This window comes from Heptranchias perlo, chromosome 1, assembly GCF_035084215.1.
Source record: "Heptranchias perlo isolate sHepPer1 chromosome 1, sHepPer1.hap1, whole genome shotgun sequence".
Taxonomy (NCBI): Eukaryota; Metazoa; Chordata; class Chondrichthyes; order Hexanchiformes; family Hexanchidae; genus Heptranchias; species Heptranchias perlo.
Genome location: NC_090325.1, coordinates 197,464,436 through 197,477,761, shown reverse-complemented (window position 1 = coordinate 197,477,761; position 13,326 = coordinate 197,464,436). Strand labels below are relative to the sequence as shown.

The window sequence follows — 13,326 nt, the reverse complement described above, 5'->3', positions numbered from 1 at the left end:
GGCAGGTTGAGAAAACGGTTTAAAAAAAGCATAAGGGATCCTGGGCTTTATAAATAGAGGCATAGAGTATAAAAGTATGGAAGTCATGATGAACCTTTATAAAACACTGGTTCGGCCACAACTGGAGTATTGTGTCCAATTCTGGGCACCGCGCTTGAGGAAAGATGTGAAGGCCTTAGAGAGGGTGCAGAAGAGATTTGCTAGAATGATTCCAGGGAAGAGGGACTTTAGTTACGTGGATAGACTGGAGAAGCTGGGGTTGTGCTCCTTGGAACAGAGACGGTTGCGAGTGGTGAGGATCTGGAATGCACTGCCCGAGGGCATAGTGGAGGCAGATTCAATCACGGCCTTCACAAGGGAACTGGATCAGTATTTGAAAGGGAAAAATGTGCAGGTCTATGAGGAAAGGGCGGGGGAGTGGGACTAGCTGGATTGCTCGTGCATACAGCCGGCGTAGACTCGATGGACCGAATGGCCGCCTTCCGTGATGTAACCTTTCTATGATTCTATTCTATGTCATACGTGACACCAGTGGGTTTTACTTTTCACAGAAAAACAACCTGAATTGTAGAATGTGTTTCCAAAATATTAATAACAATCCTGAAACCCTATGAATAAAAAGGAATTTAACTTAGTCGCCTTGAAGCAGTGCCCTTGAACATGGACCTTTATTCAGGCCATTTTGCAGTTGAATGTCATTTTTAATTGTTTTCCTTTTTGGGGCTGCTTCAGTTTGTTTGAAGCTGTTTGTCAGCTTTACTGAGTTTTGTAGATTGATGTATATGAGAGAGAAAAAGAAATGGATGTCAAAGGAGAGACACACTCCTTACAAGTGCCACATCCTTAGCTAGAGAGACACGGGAAGGTCATATGATCTGTATTGTATTGCTTTGGAATTGTGATATTTACATTGAACTGTGTATATCTTTAAATTCTGTGAAATAAAGTATATTTTGAAATTTAAAAAAAAGACACGGGAAGGTCATGGGAATGTTTTGGTGGGGCCCAGTCCAAGAAAAATTGAAATGATTCAAAAAAAAGTTTGAGAAGCACTGGATTCTGAATATTAACCCAACATGCTCTATAATTGTCAGGATCATGTTTCTGACCTGTTTTTTTAAAATGAGCTATTTCTGAATCATTTGGTAGCACTTTGTACTTGAACTATGTAAATGTTTGCCCTCATTTCCTTCCATGTTCTTAAATCAGGCACAGCATTAGAAAACTATGATAAAGATCCTTGTTGGAGAATTTACTCTGGATGGCGGGAACACAGATTTTGCCTCCGAAACAAAGTTGTGCTAGCTTTCAATCCAAAGGTGATTAGCTAACCAACTGGTGAGAGCACTGTATGGACCAGGTTGGATAGACCTAGCAATGGGTTTGATACTGCTTGAATCGTAGAAGTTTATAGTACAGAAGGAATTAATTGGGTCTGTTGTGTCTGTGCCAGCTCTTTGCTCGGCCAATCCAATGCCCTGTTCTCTCTCCCTGTTGTCCTGTATGTTCCTCCACTACAAATTCTTATCTGCTCTTCCCTTAAAGGATGCAGTCTCTTTCCCCAACTACTTTGGATTAGGCAGTTTGCTTTCCTAATGAAATAAGTCCAAACCCCAAACTGTAATTGTAACCTAGCTGCTTTTTCACAACCTAATTGCTTCCTCCTCAAGGACCGTGAAAGACTCCCTCAGACCTCAACAAATTGCCTCTGTTCAGCACTCCTGATTACTGTCTTAGTTATTGACATATATTGGTAATAGGCTGACCCTGTCTGTAGGCTGCACCTGAAACTTGAGCACCTCAGAGGATAGGCTAAAGGACAGAAAACAGAGAGTAGGGATAACTGGGACATTCTCGGGTTGGCACTCAGTAACTAGTGGGCTGCCGCAAGGATCGGTGCTTGGGCCTCAGCTATTTACAATCTATATTAATGACTTAGATGAAGGGACCGAGTGTAATGTATCAAGTTTGCTGACGATACAAAGCTAGGATGCAAAGAGTCTGCAAAGGGATATCGACAGATTAAGTGAGTGGGCGAGAAGGTGGCAGATGGAGTATAATGTGGGGAAATGTGAAATTATTCCTGCAGAATAGAAAAACAGAATATTTTTTAAGTGGTGAGAAACTATTAAATGTTGGTGTTCAGAGAGACTTGGGTGTCCTCGTACAAGAAACACGGAAAGTCAGTATGCGGGTACAACAGGCAAAGCAAATGGCACCTTTATTGCAAGAGGGTTGGAGTACAAGAGTAAGGAACATAAGAACATGAGAAATAGGAGCAGGAGTAGGCCATCCGGCCCCTCGAGCCTGCTCCGCCATTCAACAAGATCATGGCTGATCTACCTCCGCCATTTTCCTGCACTATCCCCATATCCCTTGATGCCTTTAATATCTAGAAATCTATCGATCTCTGTTTTGAATGTATTCAATGACTGAGCCTCCACAGCCCTCTGAGGTAGAGAATTCCAAAGATTCACCACCCTCTGAGTGAAGAAATTTCTCCTCATCTCAGTCCTAAATGGTCTACCCCTTATTCTGAGACTGTGACCCCTGGTTCTAGACTCCCCAGCCAGGGGAAACATCCTCCCTGCTTCTACCCTGTCGAGCCCTGTAAGAATTTTGTATGTTTCAATGAGATCATGATGTGGAGATGCCGGTGATGGACTGGGGTTGACAATTGTAAACAATTTTACAACACCAAGTTATAGTCCAGCAATTTTATTTTAAATTCACAAGCTTTCGGAGGCTTCCTCCTTCGTCAGGTGAACGATGTGAAAATGAAATCCTCGAAATGAAATCGCATTTATAATTCACAGAACAATGCTTGGTGATTACAGACAGTTTTTTCAACTGCCCGTTGCCAAGGCAATCAGTGTGCAGACAGACAGGTGTTACCTGCCAGGTCTCAGAATATACAAATCACCAAAAAAAAACAACAAACACAAAAAGAAAACAGAGATAGAGAGGTAGAAACATAGAAAAGACAGCAACTGACCCATTATATTAAAAACAGATAACATTTGTTCGCTGGTGGGGTAACGTGTAGCGTGACATGAACCCAAGATCCCGGTTGAGGCCGTCCTCATGGGTGCGGAACTTGGCTATCAATTTCTGCTCGACGATTTTGCGTTGTCGTGTGTCTCGAAGGCCGCCTTGGAGCACGCTTACCCGAAGGTCGGTGGATGAATGTCCATGACTGCTGAAGTGTTCCCCGACTGGCAGGGTTGTGTGGTGTCGTGGACGCTGTTCTCTTGAAAGCTAGGTAATTTGCTGCGAACGATGGTCTGTTTGAGGTTGGGTGGCTGTTTAAAGGCGAGTAGTGGAGGTGTGGGGATGGCCATAGCGAGGTGTTTGTCCTCATTGATGACATGTTGAAGGCTGCGGAGAACATGGCGTAGTTTCTCCGCTCCGGGGAAGTACTGGACGACAAAGGGTACTCTGTCGGTTGCGTCCCGTGTTTGTCTCCTGAGGAGGTCTATGCGATTTTTTGCTGTGGCCCGTCGGAACTGTCGATCGATGAGTCGAGCGTCATATCCCGTTCTTACGAGGGCGTCTTTCAGCGTCTGTAGGTGTCCATCGCGTTCCTCCTCGTCTGAGCAGACCCTGTGTATTCGCAGGGCCTGTCCATAGGGGATGGCCTCTTTGACGTGGTTAGGGTGGAAGCTGGAAAAGTGGAGCATCGTGAGGTTGTCCGTGGGCTTGCGGTAGAGTGAGGTGCTGAGGTGCCCGTCTTTGATGGAGATTCGTGTGTCCAAGAAAGAAACTGATTCTGAGGAGTAGTCCATGGTGAGCTTGATGGTGGGATGGAACTTGTTGATGTTATCGTGTAGTCTCTTTAGTGATTCCTTGCCGTGGGTCCATAGAAAGAAAATGTCGTCGATGTATCTGGTGTATAGTGTTGGTTGGAGGTCTTGTGCAGTGAAGAAGTCCTGCTCGAACTTGTGCATGAAAATGTTGGCGTATTGGGGTGCGAATTTGGTCCCCATGGCTGTTCCGTGTGTTTGGGTAAAGAACTGGTTATCGAAGGTGAAGACATTGTGATCCAGGATGAAGCGGATGAGTTGTAGGATGGCGTCCGGAGATTGGCTGTTGTTGGTGTTGAGTATTGATGCTGTCGCAGCGATGCCGTCATCGTGGGGGATACTGGTGTATAGTGCCGAGACGTCCATCGTGGTGAGAAGTGTTCCTGGTTCAACTGGTCCGTGGGTACTGAGTTTTTGTAGGAAGTCTGTAGTGTCGCGACAGAAGCTGGGGGTTCCCTGTACGATGGGTTTCAGGATGCCCTCGATGTATCCAGAGAGGTTCTCACACAGGGTTCCGTTGCCTGATACGATAGGACGTCCGGGTGTGTTGGCTTTGTGTATCTTTGGGAGGCAGTAGAAGTCTCCCACGCGGGGAGTACGTGGGATGAGAGTGCGTAGGATGCTTTGAAGGTCTGGATCGAAGGTCTTGATCAGTTTGTTGAGCTGGTGGGTGTGTTCTTTGGTCGGATCTGCGGGTAACCGTCTGTAGTGTTCCTGGTTGTCCAGTTGTCGGTATGCTTCTTTGCAATAGTCCGTTCTGTTCTGTATGACTATGGCTCCTCCTTTGTCCGCTGGTTTGATGACGATGTTGCGGTTGGTCTTGAGAGCGTTGATGGCGTTGCGTTGTGCTCGGGTGACATTCTGGACTGTCTTCTGAGTGCGGCTGATGAATCTGGCATTGACGCATTTCCTGACAGCTTGAGCATACATGTCCAGCTGAGGGCAGCGACCCTCCGGAGGAGTCCAGTTTGACTCTTTCCTCTTCGGTTGCTGTACCGCGGATCCCTCTGTCTGCTGTTCCGGATCGTCGATTGTCTCATTGGGTTCGCTGCTGAAATCTTGGGGTTTGTGGTAGAATTCCCGGAGCCTCATTCTCCTGATGAATTCCTCTGTGTCCGCCGCGAGACTAGTGGGGTCCATTTTGGTAGTGGGGCAGAAATTGAGCCCTCGGCTGAGAACTTCGATTTCGTCTGGTTGAAGGGTGTGGTCGGACAAATTGAGATCACCTCTCATTCTTCTAAACTCCAGAGTATACAGGCCTAGTCTACTCAATCTCCTCATACGACAATCCCGCCACTCCAGGAATCAATCTGGTGAACCTTCGTTGCACTCCCTCTATGGCAAATATATCCTTTCTTAGGTAAGGAGACCAAAATCCAAAATTGTACACAATACTCCAGGTGTGGTCTCACCAAGGCCCTATATAATTGCAGTAAGCATTTTACTCTTGTACTCAAATCCTCTTGTAATAAAGTCATGATGTGGAGATGCCGGTGATGGACTGGGGTGGACAAATGTAAGGAACCTTACAACACCTGGTTATAGTCCAACAGTTTTATTTGAAAATCACAAGCTTTCAGAGGCTTTCTCCTTCGTCAGGTGAGTGACACTGACGAAGGAGAAAGCCTCCGAAAGCTTGTGATTTTCAAATAAAACTGTTGGACTATAACCTGGTGTTGTAAGATTCCTTACTCTTGTAATAAAGGCCAACATACCGCTTGCCTTCCTAATTGCTTGCTGCACCTGCATGTTTGCTTTCAGTGACTCATGGATAAGGACACCCAGGTCCCTTTGAACATCAACATTTCCCAGTCTCTCACCATTTAAAAAATACTCTGCATTTCTGTTTTTCCTACCAAAGTGGATAACTTCACATTTTTCCACATTATATTCCATCTGCTATGTTCTTACCCACTCACTTAGCCTGTCTGTATCCCCTTGAAGCCTCTTTGCATCCTCCTCACAACTCACGTTCCCACCTAGTTTTGTGTCATCAGCAAACTTGGAAATATTACATTTGATCCCCTCATCGAAATCATTGATATAGATTGTGTATAGCTGGGGCCCAAGCACCGATCCCTGCGGTACCCCACTAATCACAGCCTGCCAACCTGAAAAAGACCCGTTTATTCCTACTCTCTGTTTTCTGTCTGTTAACCAATTCTCAATCCATACCAGTAAATTACTCCCAATTCCATGTGCTCTAACTTTGTTCACCAACCTCCTGTGTGCGACCTTATCGAAAGCCTTCTGAAAATCCAAATACACCACATCCACTGGGTCCCCCTTATCTATTCTACTAGCTACATCCTCAAAGAACTCCAATAGGTTTGTCAAACATGATTTCCCTTTCATAAATCCATGTTGACTCTGCCAAATCCTATTATTGTTTTCTAAGTGTCCTGTTATCACCTCCTTTTATAATAGATTCTAGCATTTTCCCTACTACTGATGTCAGACTAACAGGTCTGTAGTTCACTGTTTTCTCTCTCCTTTTCTTAAATCGTGGGGTTACATTTGCTACCCTCCAATCTGCAGGAACCATTCCAGAATCTAGAATTTTGGAAGATGACAACCAATGCATCCACTATCTCTATAGCCACCTCTTTCAAAACCCTGGGATGTAGATCATCAGGTCCTTGGGAATTATTGACTTTCAGTCCCATTAATTTCTCTGGTACTATTTTTTTTTACTTGTACTAGTAGTCTTACAACAGTTGTACAGGGCTTTAGTGAGACCTCACCTGGAGTGCTGTGTACAGTTTTGGTCTCCTTACCTAAGGAAGGATATACTTGCCTTTAGAGGCGGTGCAACAAAGATTCACTAGATTAATTCCTGGGATGAGAAGGTTGTCCTATGAAGAGAGGTTGAGTAGAACGGGCCTATACTTTCGAGTTTAGAAGAATGAGAGGTGATCTCATTGAAACATATAAGATTATGAGGAGGCTTGACAGGGTAGATGCTGAGAGATTGTTTCCCCTGGCTACAGTGTCTAGAATTGGAGGGCATAATTGCAGGATAAGAGGTCGGACATTCAAGGCAGAGATGAGAAATTTCTTCACACAGGGTTGTGAATCTTTGGAATTCTGTACCCCAGAGGGCTGTGGATGCTGAGTCGTTGACTATATGCAAGGCTGTGATAGATAGATTTTTGGACTCTAGGGGAAGCAAGGGATATGGGGATTGGGCGGGAAAGTGGAGTTGAGGTCGAAGATCGTCCATGATCTGATTGAATGGTGGAGCAGGCTCGAGGGGCCGAATGGCCTACTCGTGCTCGTATTTCTTATGTTCTCACACAGGTAATAACTCATATGCATGCAGGTCACACCCCCAGCTTAAACTTTTTTTTGTTTAAAGAGGATGACCTGTACACTGGTTAATATGGTAGTTTCTGACATTGGTCTCATTAATGCACTGATGGGAGCGGGTTATGGGGAGGTGAATTAAGCCGCTATCAGAGGTTTCTGTGGCACATCAACATTGATCCAAATCCCTTGCAGAACAATCAGGATGTTCTCTTGTTCAGTCATTTTAAGATTAAATCTTTTCATGAATTAATGTCAAGATAGAACTTGATCAGAGTAGTCCTATTGACACAACATGGCAGAGATTATCATCTCAAAAATTCTACTGGATGCTTGGTTTTGAGAATCTTGAGCCACCTAATTCTGTTCAATAACAATGCAAAGTTTCTAATAAACTAGCAGTGACTTCACCTGATGGTGAGATTGTTCAAGGAGAGGTAAACATTTTATGCAGCACACTCCTACTGATGCTGTAACTCTGTTGTTTCATTGTGATGCCAACAAAGACTCAAATGGGGAGGAGAGGAAACACAATACAAGCAAAAGAACAGGAAGAATAACATGTTTTCATATTAGACTAATGGCCTGCCTTAATTACATTGTCCGGAATAAATATATTGATTTACTAGCAGATATCCTGTGGAATTACTAAGGTGAGATATCAAGTATGGTAACTGAAGTGTGGCAGGATGCAAGTACAATGCTTACATGAAATGCGCATTTATAGTTAAGACTTTTAAAATATAGATGGGTGCTAATTATCAATGATGGAGCTTTAGGTGAGAAATTCATAGATTTTTATGTGCTCTGTTAAGTTATGAGCATCCCTTTTTTAAGGCTTTCCAAATTGCAATACCATCTTAAAAAGTGATTTTTTTTTTACCCTGACTGAGAGTGTCCTTTTTGCTTTGGAAAATACTGCAGTCTGACTCAACTTGAGCCCGTTAATTCTTAAATTTAAACAGCAAATGCTGGAAAAACGTAGAAAGCCAGACTAACGTTTCTGTTGTCTTGAGACTCTTGGCTCTGGTGAAAGTCTGCATTCGAAACAGACACTGATGGACTTGCTATATATTCCCAGCATTTGCTGTTTTACTTTAGAGTTGCAATATTTTTTCTTCTTGTCCTTTTTTTTTAGGGTTAGATTTTATGGTTTTAATGCACAAATAATAAGTTACAAATCTGATTTCATAATATCTACCGTTCTCCATGGTTGGTTTTATCATTGTGTCCCTTTGAGGACAGCTGTGATTTTGAAATAATTCCTTAAACATATTTTGATTGAATAATAGGGCTGCAATTTTAATTCCTTGGGATACCTCTGCCTTAAGTGAGTAAACCTTTTGGTAGGTGTTTGAACTGAAATTGCAGGTTTTAGTTGTGCATTTTGGATTGCTCATAAGGGGCATATTTCCCCCCATTTGCTCATTTGGAGGAAAAAGTCACCGTGTGTCTTAAACGGAGAAGTCTGTTTTATCCTTGCACTAACCTTTTTGCTAAAAGTAGTGGACAGAGGGAAATAAGTGTCGACAAGCTATTGATGCATTGTTGGTTTGCCTTCAGTCTGTAGGAGCTGCCTTGTGAAATATCTTGAAGAAAACAACACATGTCCCACCTGCAGGATTGTCATTCACCAGAGTCACCCACTGCAGTACATAGGGTGAGTATTAAACCTGTGGCAGTATATAGGGTGAGTATTAAACCTGTGGCAGTATATAGGGTGAGTATTAAACCTGTGGCAGTATATAGGGTGAGTATTAAACCCGCAGCAGTATATAGGGTGAGTATTAAACCTGTGGCAGTACATAGGGTGAGTATTAAACCAGGGGGTCTAGTTTGCACAAGATGTAACTGTTGACAATAAACTGCAGTATCAGAAATGGGGATGTTTGCTGATGATTGCACAGTGTTCAGTTCCATTCGCAACCCCTCAGATAATGAAGCAGTCCGAGCCCGCATGCAGCAAGACCTGGACAACATCCAGGCTTGGGCTCATAAGTGGCAAGTAACATTTGCGCCAGATAAGTGCCAGGCAATGACCATCTCCAACAAGAGAGAGTCTAACCACCTCCCCTTGACATTCAACGGCATTACCATCGCCGAGTCCCCCACCATCAACATGCTGGGGGTCACCATTGACCAGAAACTTAACTGAACCAGCCATATAAATACTGTGGCTACAAGAGCAGGTCAGAGGCTGGGTATTCTGCGACGAGTGACTCACCTCCTGACTCCCCAAAGCCTTTCCACCATCTACAAGGCACAAGTCAGGAGTGTGATGGTTTACTGTCCACTTGCCTGGATGAGTGCAGCTCCAACAACACTCAAGAAGCTCGACACCATCCAGGACAAAGCAGCCCACTTGACTGGCACCCCATCCACCACCCTAAACATTCACTCCCTTCACCACCGGCGCACAGTGGCTGCAGTATGTACCATCCACAGGATGCACTGCAGCAACTCGCCAAGGCTTCTTCGACAGCACCTCCCAAACCCGCGACCTCCACCACCTAGAAGGACAAGAGCAGCAGGTACATGGGAACAACACCACCTGCACGTTCCCCTCCAAGTCACACACCATCCCGACTTGGAAATATATCGCCGTTCCTTCATCGTCGCTGGGTCAAAATCCTGGAACTCCCTTCCTAACAGCACTGTGGGAGAACCTTCACCACACGGACTGCAGCGGTTCAAGAAGGCGGCTCACCACCACCTTCTCAAGGGCAATTAGGGATGGGCAATAAATGCCGGCCTCGCCAGTGACGCCCACATCCCATGAACCAATTAAAAAAAAAAGACAGAGGTCTCCAGGAATTCCAATTTTTGATCCTGTTTTCAGATCCTCTTGTAGCTTTTTTGATCATTTGATGTACACAAAATGAGTGAGCAGACTTTGTACTTATTAGTGGGGTGTCTGTTTACGTCTAATCTGTAATAAAATTACAGGCAGATAAAGAAGGTAAATGAATTAAAGCAAAACTTTCAGAAAAGTTAACCAGAATTTCTTAAAAACTTAAACAAAAAATTTAAACAAAACAGCTGCACAAGAAAACTGGAATCTCTCACCCATATTAAAAGAAAAGAAAGACTTGCATTTATATAGCGCTTTTCACAACCTCAGGATGTTCCAATAGCAATGCAAACTGAACTATCTGCACCGAGAGACTACAGTAGAGAATGTGCCCTTTACCTCCCTCTTCCAGGACATTGAAAACTGGACACAAGCTGGTACAGATTGAATACATTTATATCAAACATCTGTGTTTGGCATTGAGAATTTAGAAGTTACATTGCGTACAATACACCCTTACACTGAGTCTACAGCACAGAAACAGGCCATTCGCCCCAACTGGTCTGTCGGTGTTCATGCTCCATACGAGCCTCCTCCCTCCTGACTTCATCTAATCCTATCACCATATCCTTCTATTCCTTTCTGCCTCATGTACTTATCTAGCTTCCCCTTAAATGCATCAATATTATTTGCCTCAACTGCTGCTTATGGTAGCAAATGTGGACAACGTTGGTCAGGTGGCAGCCACAATGGTGTCCTGGAGGAGGGTATTCAGGACAGCAGATCACAGGGTGTTAGCGTACACTGCTTTACATTGCTAATAATCTAAACATTGCAAAGTAAGTATTGAAACTTTGGTCTGCAACTGTTGTCATGAATTCCAATAGTTGAGTGTAGTTGAATATTAATTGTTGAAGAATAACCACTGTGTGGCAGAGCAGTACACGGATCGACAGACCCAGTCATCACTGACACTATGGCAGGAGTCCGGGATGTTGTTTACCTTTAGTTCTGCCCTGGGTGCACATAATCTCTCATTCGCTATGTGGTCCTAATGTTCTCTTTCCTTACGTACTCCTCATGTTCTCATTGTCTGTATACCTGTACCCTAATAATCACAATTGTTAATTGTTGACTTTGTTAGATTTACAACCTCACCTTTTCACTTAGAGGGTAGTTTGGACTTTTCAGGACTGAATTAGGTGAACAGTACAGCTGTAACGACTTAATTATTTTGTTTGTGACAACATTTATATATTAATTTTATTTTATGTGTTTCCTAGACATGACCGCACAATGCAAGATATTGTCTATAAACTGGTGCCAGGTCTCCAAGAAGGTCAGTAACAAGTTTTGAATTTTCTTAAAACTAGTTGCAACATCACTTATGTCTGCTTGCTTGGACTGTAAAATATATATAATTCTCCTCTTTCTTGCTCCCTTTCTTCCCTCTCGCTTTTTCTCTCTCTCTCTCTCTCTTCCCCCTCCCTCGGGCCTCTCTCGATCTTGCTCCCTGTTTCTCTCTCTCTCAGGCTCTTCTCTCTCTTGGGCCTCATTCTCGGGCCTCTCTCCATCTTGCACCCTTTCTTTTCTCTATCACTCTTGGGCCCCTCTCTCTCTCTCAGCCCTCTCTTTCCCTCGCACCTTTCTCTCCCTCTGAGGCTCTTCTCCCTCTCTCTCTCGGGCTCTCTCTCTCTTTCTCTCTCCCTCTGGCTTCGACTCTGTTTCACGGGCTTCTCCTCTGTCGTGCTCACTCTCTCTCGGGCTTCACTCTCTCTCTCGGGCTTCTCTCTCTCTCTCGGGCTTCTCTCTCTCTCTCTCGGGCTTCTCTCTCTCTCTTGGGCTTCTCACTCTCGGGCTTGTCTCTCTCTCTCTCTCTCTGGCTTCTCTCTCTCTCTCTCTCTCTGGCTTCTCTCTCTCCCTCTGGCTTCTCTCTCTCTCTGGCTTCTCTCTCTCTCTCTCTGGCTTCTCTCTCTCTCTCTCTCTCTCTCTGGCTTCTCTCTCTCTCTGGCTTCTCTCTCTCTCTCTGTGCCTTCTCTCTCTCTCTGGCTTCTCTCTCTCTCTCTCTGGCTTCTCTCTCTCTCTGGCTTCTCTCTCTCTCTCTCTGGCTTCTCTCTCTCTCTCTCTCTGGCTTCTCTCTCTCTCTCTCTCTCTGGCTTCTCTCTCTCTCTCTGGCTTCTCTCTCTCTCTCTGGCTTCTCTCTCTCTCTCTGGCTTCTCTCTCTCTCTCTGGCTTCTCTCTCTCTCTGGCTTCTCTCTCTCTCTCTCTCTGGCTTCTCTCTCTCTCTCTCTCTCTCTGGCTTCTCTCTCTCTCTCTCTCTCTCTCTGGCTTCTCTCTCTCTCTCTCTCCGGCTTCTCTCTCTCTCTCTAGCTTCTCTCTCTCTGGCTTCTCTCTCTCTCTCTCTCTCTCTCCGGCTTCTCTCTCTCTCTCTAGCTTCTCTCTCTCTGGCTTCTCTATCTCTCTCTCTCTCTGGCTTCTCTCTCTCTCTCTCTCTGGCTTCTCTCTCTCTCTCTGGCTTTTCTCTCTCTCTCTCTCTCTGGCTTTTCTCTCTCTCTGGCTTTTCTCTCTCTCTCTCTCTGGCTTCTCTCTCTCTCTCTCTGGCTTCACTCTCTCTCTCTCTCTGGCTTCTCTCTCTCTCTCTCTCTGGCTTCTCTCTCTCTCTCTCTCTCTCTCTCTGGCTTCTCTCTGGCCTCTCTCTCTCTCTCTCTCTGGCTTCTCTCTCTCTCTCTCTCTGGCTTCTCTCTCTCTCTCTCTCTCTCTCTGGCTTCTCTCTCTCTCTCTGGCTTCTCTCTCTCTCTCTCTGGCTTCTCTGGCTTCTCTCTCTCTCTGGCTTCTCTCTCTCTCTGGCTTCTCTCTCTCTCTTTCTCTCTGGCTTCTCTCTGGCCTCTCTCTCTCTCTCTGGCTTCTCTCCCTCTCTCTCTCTCTCTCTCTCTCTGGCTTCTCTCTCTGTGGCTTCTCTCTCTCTGGCTTCTCTCTCTCTCTCTCTCTCTCTGGCTTCTCTCTCTCTCTGGCTTTTCTCTCTCTCTCTCTCTCTCTCTCTCTCTCTGGCTTTTCTCTCTCTCTCTCTCTGGCTTTTCTCTCTCTCTCTCTCTCTCTCTCTCTCTCTGGCTTCTCTCTCTCTCTGGCTTCTCTCTCTCTCTCTCTGGCTTCTCTGGCTTCTCTCTCTCTCTGGCTTCTCTCTCTCTCTGGCTTCTCTCTCTCTCTTTCTCTCTCTCTGCTTCTCTCTGGCCTCTCTCTCTCTCTCTGGCTTCTCTCCCTCTCTCTCTCTCTCTCTGGCTTCTCTCTCTCTCTCTCTCTGGCTTCTCTCTCTGTGGCTTCTCTCTCTCTGGCTTCTCTCTCTCTCTCTCTCTCTGGCTTCTCTCTCTCTCTGGCTTCTCTCTCTCTCTCTCTCTCTCTCTGGCTTTTCTCTCTCTCTCTCTCTGGCTA

The 13,326-nt window shown here is 45.1% G+C and overlaps 1 long non-coding RNA gene across 1 annotated transcript in view; it reads left to right on the top strand.

Moving 5' to 3' along the window:
• LOC137306981 (uncharacterized) overlaps positions 1-11,239 on the top strand; it is a 105,783-nt gene extending 94,544 nt beyond the window's left edge. Inside the window, exons 4-5 of the long non-coding RNA XR_010958992.1 lie at positions 8,673-8,769; positions 11,184-11,239. This is a non-coding gene — a long non-coding RNA (uncharacterized lncRNA). The remainder of the gene's footprint in view (positions 1-8,672; positions 8,770-11,183) is intronic.
• Positions 11,240-13,326: the final 2,087 nt, after the last annotated feature.